Raw genomic sequence first — 12343 nt, 5'->3', positions numbered from 1 at the left:
AAGCTGAGGCTAATTCACTTTCAAAGTTAATCTGCTTTAAATCCTAGCAGGCAGGCCCAGATCTAGGCAGAGGAACCTCTTGAAATCAAACGTTGATTTCAATGATCCTCAGTGCTCAGAAAGCAAGGTTACTTCACAAAGGTTTAACGACAGTCTCAGGGACAAAACAGGTATTCTGACAACCGTTGGGTTCTTGTATGACTCGTACTAGATGGGATATAAAAGACCTTGGTTGGCTCACAGGGTACATACGATGGAAGAGGCGGAAGGGATGTGAATAACATTAAGATAGTCGTGAGAGGTACGGGGAGTTCAGCTGGTCAATCACCAGAACGCTTAATGAAGCCTCTGATGTCTTTCCTAACTCAGCAGCTTGCTTTGTTCTCCCCCCAGGCAGGACTGTGGATGTTTGTGTTACAGGGACTGAGCTTTTCACTCAGTTGCTCGGGACAGCATCTCGCTGGGACTCAAACATTATTTTCTCCTAACAGGATGGCGCAAGTTGGACAGTTTCACTTGCACATTTGTCCATTTTTCAAGCTTCACACTTTATACTGACATAAACAAATGCAGAGAACGTTTGTGTTTTGACTCCCTGGATCCGAATACCTTCATTATTTAAGATGTTTACCAAACTTAAAGTGGACCCCATCATGCTATTTGTAGTCAATATAGGTCTAGATATATTACAAATTATATAAAAAAACATTGTCCATGAAGTGATGTTGCTCAAAATACCAATACGATTCACCCATTCTAGCCATGGCCTCATATCCCTATATTTCCTTCCTGTTTAAAAGTGGCGATTTTGGGTATAAGCTTTAAAAAAAAAATTAGGGGCTGAGCTTCATGTCGGGAGATCTCTACCAGCAGCTACTGTCTAAACTAAATACTGCGGTGATGAAACGCCATATCATGATTTATCAGGATTATTTCTGAAACAGTTATGGTAGCTCAAAGGCTTTCTCTCTTGTCCGGTTATACCACAACGGTGAGTTCCCTTTTATTTCCTGCTTCTTCACACACCATGCTTCTCCAGTACAGGTTAGCTCTGAGTGTTAGCGATGCTAATGTGAACCACGACCATATTACGTCCAAACAGTCGGGCATTGTTTCTGATAGCAACTTTCTGATATGCCGTGGGTCCACATTTCCGATATTACGTCATATCGGACGCAAATCTGGATCAGCTCCGTTGTAGCCCCGTTTTTAGAGATTTGGGTATGGAGGAAAAGAGAGAGGGTTTTATTTTCTGACACTGTGTGAGTTCCCTGACACACCGGGGACATATTGATGTATAAAAGACATCAAAAAGTGCGTTTTGCATGATAGGTCCCCTTTAACAAAAATGGTGGTAAGAATAAATACATCTCAACTAAAGCTTTTATGCTGCTATTAAAACTAATGTAACACAATCAACATCAAGCAAATGGTCCCCCTGCAATTGTTGTACTAAGCCAAGCTAATCAGCTGCTGGATGAGGCTTTATATTTTCTGAAGATACATAAGAGTGGTGCTCATCTTTTCATCTAACTTTTGCCAAGAATGGAAATAGGTGTATTTTTCAAAATGTCAAACATTTCCTTTAAAGCTTGATAGCTTGGCAAACTGTATCTGCTGATGTGGATTGAGTCATTCGATTCAAGATTAAGTGAGTTTTTCAATTACATTGGTACTGTTGAAGGGGTCCTTATATGCTCATCTTCAGCTTCATATTTGTATTTAGTGCTTCGACTGTGACATGTTTACCTGCTTTAATGTTGCTGCAGCACATCTTTTCTGTCTGAAACCAGAGAGAGCCTAGTCTGCTTTGATTGGTTAGCTGGCTGGTTCTGTTGTGATTGGTCAGCCGCTTAAAGATGTCCCGCCCCTTAGCCTATCACGCACAAAAACCCATATTGAAACTACAGAAAAGAGTAAACCTCAAAAAGCATAATAGGGCCTCATTAATTAAGCTACATTTTTTTTGTTATTTAGATTTTAAATATTCTCTAAATGGTATTAGCAGCACACTTGCAGGAAATGTGTGTCTTGTTAAAACGGTCTAAATAAGGCTAACACCAAGCCAAATGTCTGCTAAAGGTGGCTGTATGTGTTCTGCACAGACAGGAGATTGATGCTCATCTCTTCATCTAACTTTTGGCAAGAAGGCGAATAGGCGTATTTTTCAAAATGTCCAAAAACGTTTCCTTTAAACTTCCTGACAGCTTGTCAAACTGGATCTTCTGAGAAGGCTTGCTTCTTATAATTGAAAATGAGTGGTTAAATGAAGATGTGTCCAAAACACTGTTCATTTGAATCAAGTTCAAATTTTTTATTGCGAATTTAAACCAAAATGTGTTGGAAAAGCAATCATCAGCGAACTTTGGCATGAAAGTGAATAAATAACTAATGACTAGGATCTTCCATGCAGGTAATTGTTGAATTTTTGGAATGGATGGTTTTTTCTCAGAATATAGCCTATAATTTATCTTTGATCAGTCCTGTAAGAAGTGCCGGACGGCTCCCTGTGACCAGTGCTCGGCTGCCAGTTTGTAGGCTACTGTATGATAATTTGAACAAATTCATCCTCAGAGAGCGTGCACATTATTCATCAAAGCACAGAAAAGTGATTATTAAATATATCTTTTATCATGCACAGCGTTTCTGTCTAGCTTGGCAAAACATCTAAGATGTATAAACGGCCATCAGCTCTGACTTCACCCGGGGTTTCTTTCACAGTTATTAACAATTAAAATGAGTGACAATTACAACACCGTAAAGTATTTAACGGATGTTTTACACATCAGAGGGCCGAGCTCAGAGAGCACCTATAAGTCCTGAATGACAAAGGGTTGACAGCGGGGACTTGGGCGTTATATGGTCCACATTACAATCATTTATGATCGCAGGAGTCTCGACATACGAGGCAGTGGCAGGAGAGACCTTGACTCTTCTTTTATAGCCCTTTAATTTATAGGCCATTTTGAATGTCCTGAGGTACAGGCTGTGGCTACAACTCTGCAGGAAAGAAGCCTGGCAGAGGCACATTGGCCCTCCCATTGTTAACAATCATTACATAATCAGCCCGATCTGATCTACTGTACTGTGCCCGGGAACAATGCCGTCACACTTGGCCCACAGCGGCAGTGAAAACTGAACCGCGACCTGCCATTAAAATGCAACGCATGGCCAGCACCCGCCTCCTAAAGTGTCAAACATTCCAGATACACAGCAAACAACAGCCGTACTATATCAGAAGCCAACAACCCTACCAACTGAGACATATTTTATAGTACAACTCACTGCCAGCAGCAGACTGACAGGATTAGTGCAGAAACCTAGAGCCGGTTGACCCTCACCCTTTAGTGTTTCTGCTACTTCTATTATCGTCAGACCATCTGCCAAAGAGCACTGAGACAGAGAAAGAGCCGTCTCAATATTTCACCCGGCCTCGGCCTTCAAAGTAGCCACAAAAGCGTTGTTCTGAAATGGGTTATGACAATAACAATTTAACAATCCACTCGAAGTTCAATCAAGACAGGGAGTGGAGGAGGTCATGCTTTAGAAGTCCAGAGCTGTTTGAAAAGTCAGGACTCAGAGGCTCGTACCGTTGAGATTGATCATGGGAGCGAAATGAAAGGAGAAATCGGCTGTGATCCAGGAGCCTGACTTCACTGCACATAGTAGACTTTCTCATACATCGTTACAGCAAGTTAAGCACGTGCTAATAATCTAAATTGCATTATAAGTGTTCTCATCTGTAACTGCAGAGGTTTTCTGTTGGACTGCATTCTACAACCAACAATGCACTCACATGGACAAGAGACATGCATCGTGCCCAATTGAAGAAAAAACTGGATTTCACTTCATCAAACAAACCCTTGCCAGCAGATATAAGGATGTCAGGGGGTAGTGTCGTCTAAATATGGCAGCATGATAACATATCTCAATGTGTGTGGGTCTGCACAATAAAGATTGCACATATTGGAGAAGGGAACAACAAAGACAGACACAGAGACACAGATGGGAGTTGGCAGCGGTTACAGCTTAGCTCGGAGTGGGAAGAGGGGAGACGGAAGAGGGGAAAGCAGAGTAAGAAGTGTTATTGTTGAGGTGGGTGGGGGCCGAGCTATTGAGACATAAAAACATCAAACCTTAAAGTCCGCCTCAAGACACGATTTCAAATTTGTAAAATGTCCGTGCTATGATTAGAAATTCATATAAAATGAGTTTTACCTGTAAAGTTACCTAATTTCTCCCTCATTGCTCGCGCTAGTTTAGCTCCAGAACAATGGGTGTATTTTCTCCATAAGAGGAAAGCTGACACAGCATTTGTGGCTGTAAAACATACAATCATATCCAGTGGGATTATATGATNCTCACAGTGTCCCGCTCCTCGCAGCAGCGAGCCTCGCAACGTCCCGCCGAGTGTGTATGTGTGTGTGAGGAACTCCGCGGATTGGTCCAAACGTAACGGCAAATGGACCAATCCGTGGAGCAGTTACGTTACGTCACTATACCCGAAATACGTCACCATACCCAAGAAGTGAACAATGGAAAAAGAGAAATCTCCAGCGAGGCGTTCTGGGGCAGCATAGACAGGTCTTTTCTGTGTTAGAGTTTTACTCGCTACAGGGTGTACTTTGAGGGTTTGTGACTCTGCAGACCGTTTACATGCATAAAAAGCTTCATAACACACAAGGGGACGGGTAATAACCAGAAAAGCATGACATGGGACCTTTAACCCATCAATAGGTGCCTTTTCAATGTAAATCAAGTCTGTGTTCCTTTAAAAGACTTTGGCATTTAAGCCAAAATAACCTTTACAACATTTCAAAATAACCCTATAATGTCAAATTCTATCCACGTTTGAACTTCCATCCAAAAACTACACATACAATTGTTCTCACATAAATCCTGTTAATGGAGGACAAATGTAATCCTCTAGATTTGCCAGAAATGGCTCCAAGTCTAATTCAACATGAAAGTGCTCAGTTTAGAAAACTGAAAATCCATTAGGAAGCAAAGAAGTGTGACATGTTTTAATTTGGACAAAAATTGAATTTGTAAACAGACTTTTAACAACTGAAAATGCTTGTTTAGATGATAGCAATTGTATAGTGTGTGGTACCAAAGAGCGGACTTTTAGATATAATTAAATTCCTCCAGTTGTGCTTTATTTGCTAAATACTTCAGATAAAACCATTCACCCACCAGAAAATAGACCAATTTTCTCTTTTTCCTTTGTTCTCCTCTGACTGCTTGATTGTCACAGTGGCACAGTTATCATGTGAAGGAGCTGCATCCCATAATGAGTGTTCAGCACAAAGTGTTGTATAAGAAATGATTACAATTAATCCAGCTCCCGGAGGGCAGATATCTCGCCAGGAAATGAAGCCACTTCAGAATAGAAATCCCATCCGTCACTCAGCGGAGACTTAATGTTGACATTTTTGGGCGGTCCCATTATTTTGACCTTGCCTTGTATGTAATCTATCATAAAAGGCGCCCTGCAGATCAGATAAGCTGTTGGTTTCAGCTTTGAAACATATATATCAAAGAGCTTTTCTGAAATCACTGGAGTGCAAAATTACAGCGCCAGTTACCTGACAGAGGCCTATCAAGTTTGTGATTAGGTCTCAAATATTAATGTGAACTGATATCGAGACGTGATTGTTCTCCCAGCAAGCGGGTGACACTTTGTTGATCATGTGTCTCCTTTTAAATACAGATGTGTGTCGCTAATCATTTGCAACATTTCCATCTGACTCATAGGTAAAGGGGCGGGGTTTAAAGCAAACCAGTGACACTCTGAATATTCAAAGGGACCGTGGTGCTAATGTTCAGGTTTCATATTGTTATTTTCTCTACAGTCAAAGTCAATGTCAACTTTAATGTCAATATTTCAGTTTGTGTGTACATACAGAGTGACATGTTCACATGTTTTAATGTTCAACAGGCTCTTTATTTTTTTCATACCCTCTGTCGGAAACCAGAGCCCAGTCTGCTCTGATTGGTCCACTGCTTAGATGTCCCGCCCCTAAGCCTTTCATGTACAAAAGAAACTCCCTCTGGAGGGAGCTTGGGGATTTGAGCCTTTGCAGACCATTTACATTTTTAGAGTAAATCCAACCTATTTAGAAGTACCCTTTCATCCTCCAATACCATGTGATCAATTTGTTTCACTCCTTAAATCTCTGCCGTGTTTGCTTTAAAAGCAATCCCATTTATGTCGACGTATTTCCTTTTTTAAAGCCAGCACGAATCATTTTTCTCACAGGTTAACATTTTTATCTATTCCTGAGATGTTGCTATTAACGTTGACACTCCAAATATAATTGACCGGAGAAGCAGAAAAAGGGAATATTACTTCTCCAAACTGCTAAAATGAATAGGCGTACATCTGAGCATGGTGTTCTGCTCGACTGGATTTGTCTGCCTGGTTGCCTTTGTCAGAGCCCGACAGAAACCACGAAAGAACGAGAACAAATATGGAAAGCTAACGCTGCCAAATGCTCCACCGAGAAGAGACAAAAGGAAGAGCCAACAGTGGCAGTGAGATCATTCCTCCTATGTCCTCACCTCATCTTTCTTCACCGTCCTTTTCACCTGCATGGCAGATATATCGTCATGAGCTTCAAAGAAGAAGAGAGGAAGTGAACTGTAGCTTCCTTGTCTTCCCTGGATAAAAGCTAAATGAGAAAATTCTTAAAAACCCAATTTTCTAAGAAGAACTAAGACCCTGACAACCAGTCCTTTACTAAATAGAGGTGTCACACTTTGGGTGGTGGTTTTATTTTGTAATTAAACCCACATGGGCAAGCTTTTAACAACACAGGCTCTCATTTATTCAGTTAGAGCTCCATGTATATTCGATTAGCAGAAGCCTGTACCATTAACAGTGCATTGTGGGAAGTGGTAAAGACAGACTGTGGTAATAATTCGTTTTTCCCGTTGCTTTCTAATGACTTTCAATGAAAACAAGTGGAAACACAATAAATTGAACCAGCTCCATTGAGATTAGTGGAGGGGTTTTTTGTCTGGAGTTGCAGGATAGGCTACAATTCATCATTAACATCGGCCAACCAGCAGAGTTGGAAGTTGCCAATGGAAATCTAATTTAGGGTTATTTGTGAGGCGAGCACTAACATGCAGTGCAGCAGTAAAGTAGGATTAGCTTGGAGAACAAACGAGTACATAGAGCAGATGAGAAGGTAAGGAAATGTCATAAGAGTAGAAAATAAATCGGGAATACAATGAGACGTGGGGCTACTAATCCTATTCTACTAAATCCATTTCAAGGCGCTGCAACCCAAAACTTTTTTCAATTTCCTTAATTTAAAAATAGTTTTCTTATAATATTGTATGTATTTTGATTCATTCTTAAAAAGGGAAAATACACCTCAAGTGATATCTTTAAAGATCGTGGTTTGTATGTCCAAAAAACCCAAAGTAATGAAACTTCCAATGATATGAAGCAGGAAAAAGTTCCAAATTGAACAAAAAGGGGACGCTGAAAATGCTATTTTAAATATCTTTGCTTCTGACACCAATTACCAACCACCTTTTTGTTAATTCATTCAGTGATAAAATTATGAATCTGTTCATCCTCGTCAGCTTTGGTTTTTATAGTATCACTGTATCAGTGTTCCCGCAATCAATCTTTTAATTACATTGAGCTACCGTTAAGTTTGGTGCACCAAATCAATCTCTGGCATCCTTACCTACAAATTATTGAAATATGATGCACAAGGATATCTGTTAAAGTTCACCTATTGTGAAAAAAACATTTTTCCATGTCTTTTATACATAAACATCACCAACCAAGGTAACCCCCCCCCTCCCCCCCTCTAACCTGAATCTCCTCCTTGAGCTCCATTGTGTTGTTTTTAACCAAATCTCTCTCAGAGGGGCGTGGGGAGGGGCTCCTTATTTTCATCTAAAGTAACAGACAGAGAATCAGCACTTTGGAAACAGGACTGAAACAGAGGGGATTATGGGTAATGCTGCAATGATCTGTTTGGTGTTTGGAGCCAAACACTTCTGAGACCTATAATATATTGAAAAAAAAAATAGGGGACCTTTAAAATGTAAAATAAAGACAACAGGATCTGATCAACACTGAAAGGCGAGATGAGGAAATTGGGATTTTGTGAAGAAAGTTGTATCAGTGGATCCCTGAGGTAAATTCAAAGTGTAGAGGAGATGGAAGGAGGTGAAATGAAGGGGGAAGTGAAGAGCGGGTGTGAGGAAAGGAGGAAAGGAGGAGCCACAGGACGCTCAGAGATTTTTGGATGTCTGCCCTGTTAAAGCAAAGCTGTCTAATCCCCTCCTGGACCGTGTGCTTCTCGAACAGCTGAGACTTACTGTGGGAGGTTCTGGGACACGGAGATCCATCTCTACTCCAGGGCAAGGAGTAGAGATCAACAGCAATGATGAAGAGGCAGGCTATCATTTTCATCTGGATATTATTAGATTATTCTAAAAGTGATACATTGCACACAGAACTTTCTAAACTATAGTCAGATTTCATCACACAGGCAGGAAATTAAAATTATCATCCAGACAAGCTCCGGTTTAATCGTCTGTGTCTCTGTGGAATTGTCGAAGCCATATTTATTTATGACCGCTGCATCTTTGTCAACAGAAGGCATGATAAAATGCAAGATAAATGCTCAACCTGTCATCAATATGATCAATGGGAGTTTTTCTCCGAGGAGTGCTTTCACCAAACAAGTGGTGGGCACATCTGGCACGGCTCTCCAGCTAAATTGGTTGCTTTTAGGCATTTCTTGAATCTTGATCTTGTCCAATATTCTTGTTATACTGTTTGGTTTCATTTAACCAGTCCTCTCAGACAGTGCCGATTCTAGAGTCTGTGGGGGCCCTAGGCAAACATTCACTGAGGGGCCCCTCGAACCAGCTTTTCATCACCACGCACAGCCGACAGCCGGCAAACACTTTTACCCAGGAGACAGCCTTTTTTTGTGAAACCAATGTTGCCTATTTTAAATGTGTCTCTGTTACTTAAATGACAAACATAACAATTGAATTAAATCCATGATCAGTAGTTTTGTTTCAATTCACAACGTTCCTTATGATTAGGTTTGGCTTTTCACAGATGTGAACCCTCTAAACAAGATGTCTAAATTATAAACATTGCATTGTGAGAAGCGGCCACAAAATACATTTGGGAACCTACAACATCAAACCCATAAAATATATATATATATACTGTGTTGTCAAACATTGTCAAACAAGGGTACCATGAAATTATGCTTTGGTATTTTACAGTTTCACAGCACTGTTTTGCCAATTTCATGTTTCGTTAAGATTATGAAATAAAACAAATTCCTGCTGGTCAATGCAATATTACATTACATGACATGTTACTTTTTAGACGCTTTTATCCAAAGCATTTACATACTCAATACTGTGGGCAATCCCCACAGGAGCAATTTGGGGTGAAGTGTCTCAGGGACACAACGACATGCTGACTGCAGTGGGGTTTGAACCTGTGCTCCCCTGATCCGAACACCAACGCACTAGACCACTGCGCCGCACGCCTCCCCAACATATATCCACAACAGAAGAACTTTTGGACTACCCAACTAATTGATATTCCATTCTGATAATTGTCCCATCAGCAGTAATCTTATGACATCTCCGCAAAAACCTTTTGAATTCGCCTCAAATGTGATTGTGTCTCACTGACTTCATTTCTGCATTTACTTCTCTCAACCAATCGTGATAGCTACACAAGCAACAGAAGTGCAATAAATGAATAATGTACCCCACATATGATCCAGTGGCACTTTCTATTTATAAAGGATAAGGTCGGCGCCACTGATGTTTCATGAATATTACAGTATCATTACACATTTATGTAAAGTCCTGCAGACAAATGAATTTTTTAATTGAATATGCTTGCAGAATAGATGGACTCAGAGCAGGTTTATCAGTCAAAGTCTCCTCCAGTGTGTAATGAGTTTCATTGATAGTGGATTCCAGATCGGCCGGTTGAAAAGCAGATGTGCAGCCATCAGATTTACTCTCTTCAGCTTCCCCGTCGGTCCAATAAAAGGTGATCAGATGTGTTTCATGCATGCATTAAAACTTTAGATAAGCACAGTAACCGTCACACAAGACTCAGGAGACACTTTTAACTGTGGACACAAAAAAAGTTTACGCAAAATAGGACAAATAAGAAAAGGGAAATAAAGTGTACTTTTTGTGAATAGTAATGTTCTCAGAGAAATGGCTGGATGATAACATTTAGTTATATCAATTCAACAATTACAACTGAATTGCAATATATACTGCAAATGATCATGAAAACCTTTACCAGCAATAATGTGTTCTTTTTGGATAACTATACTCAAAATAGGCTTCAGCTGATAATTAACCAAAGCTATCCTGAATTTAAAAAGAGTGTTTGTTTTTTTTAAAGCTGTGTTTGTTTAAAACAGTAATGTACCACAGCTAACTTCCCTGAGGGAAAAGGTGCTGTGCAAATGATCATTTATCGCATTTCTCTTGCAACTTAGCAGTGATAATCAGTCTCATCACTTTCCAGCTCTTACGTTTCAAACTCAACAACAAGGGAACATATAATGAGAACTTGTTAACAGGCTTGAAGTGAATTTATTCAACAAAGAAGCTGCACAACACCCGATTCTCTGACTGCCTGCCTCTGAAGCGTGATAGTGACAGTTGATAAGGATTATAAACAATATGTGTTTTGTCTGGCAGCTCAACAAGGCTTTGAAGAAGTTCATCTCAAGTGATCTTAAATTATATTACATTCACAATGGAGATTCATGATATTAGTGGCATCTACAGCTGACACACGATCAGCCAATTATGTTAAAGGAGCCCTATTATGCTAGGTCTCAGGTTCTAATTATTATGTTGTGCCTCTACTGTGACATGTCTCCATGCTTTAATGTTCAAAATTGAATGTTATTTGTCTCATACTGCCTGTGCTGCAGCACCTATTTTCACCCTCTGTCTAAAACCAGAGCACAGTCTGCTCTGATTGGTTATATGGCCGGCTCTGTTGTGATTGGTCAACCGCTTAGAGATGTCCCGCCATGTAACGGAGGTGATCTTTGGGGCCATAGATCTCGGCCTCCGTTAAGAATTGTGTAATTTTGTTGGTGGCGAAATGTATGTGTGTGCATCTGTCAGTGTTTTAGTTTGTCTGTCTCTGTTTGCTGGTTTTATGTTGAAACGTGTTCCCCTTCCCCCATGTCTGTTGCTGTTGATTGTGTCCACCTGGTGCCCTGTGTTCTCTCCTCCCCCCCCCACCTGTGTCTAATTGCTGATTAGTGTGTGTGTGTATTTAGGCTCTGTTGCCCTGTCTGTTTTGGGGGTGCTGGTAGTGTGTGTGTGAGATCCTTGTGGCTGGTGACTGTGCTCACGAAAACAGCAAGATTGAAGCTGTGTCCTGGGCTCGAGTTTAATAAATGCCCACACCGGGTTATATTTTTGGACGTTCTGCCTCTGCCTCCTTGCTTGGTCGGGCCGCTCAATTGTCAGCGTCACACGCCACTTAGACTATAACGAACAATGTGTTGGAGCGCTAGCCGACAGAAGCGTGAGTGTTACATAGTGATGTCATTATGTTAAAATAGTAAACAAAGGAGTCCAATGGAGGCGTGCAGGGTGGGAGAGTGTGTGGGATAAAAACTCACAAAAACACACACAGGGATTTTAGCCTCAGCAGTCCATTTACAAAAACCTTTATGACACACTACAGAAAAGGGGAAACTATCAAAACATCTTTAAATGACCCAATCTATGACGTATTCTACTGCCCTGTTTCAACCCATGCTTGTGCTGCAGATCATGTTTGATGTAACCACAATCAGATTAAGATGTGGAGTTCTGTTCTGACCTCACTAAGCTACCCCTAAATCCTTCATGCTCAAGAGGTTTCGTTAGAAAGCATTTGTTAAATACCGGCTGATTCCAGTAACCATCTGCTACTACTTATCAGCAATATGCTGCTTGTCAGTTTCTTCCCAAATGCCAAAGAAAGAAAACTCAAAGGAGGTTTAAAAACTCTATCTTAATAGCAGTTTGAAAATATGTGAAGTAACGCTTTATTGACCAAACCGTCCACCCCGAGCTTGTTTTACAATTTCTCTAAAGGCCCTGACACACGAAACTGACACCAAAGAACACGTCCCGACGGACCCGACAGGTGTGTCGTCTCACGTCTCCTGCGTCTTGGCCAACAGTCGCACTGGAACACACCGCAAAGCCTTCAGCCCACGGTCCAGTTGCACGTACGAACTGCGCATGCGTGAGTGGCAATAACTCTCCTTACCAGCAGGCGGCGATAGTGTGTATTCGT

The 12343-nt window shown here is 40.9% G+C and overlaps 1 protein-coding gene across 1 annotated transcript in view; it reads right to left on the bottom strand.

The window, feature by feature from the left end:
* The window catches only part of fstl5 (follistatin-like 5), a 273902-nt gene that overhangs the window by 256501 nt on the left and 5058 nt on the right, over positions 1–12343 (bottom strand). The window lies entirely within an intron of this gene.

This window comes from Notothenia coriiceps, unplaced genomic scaffold (assembly GCF_000735185.1).
Source record: "Notothenia coriiceps isolate Sejong01 unplaced genomic scaffold, NC01 NC01_scaffold00037246, whole genome shotgun sequence".
In the NCBI taxonomy this organism is placed as follows: domain Eukaryota; kingdom Metazoa; phylum Chordata; class Actinopteri; order Perciformes; family Nototheniidae; genus Notothenia; species Notothenia coriiceps.
This window is presented reverse-complemented; position numbering and strand designations above follow the sequence as displayed.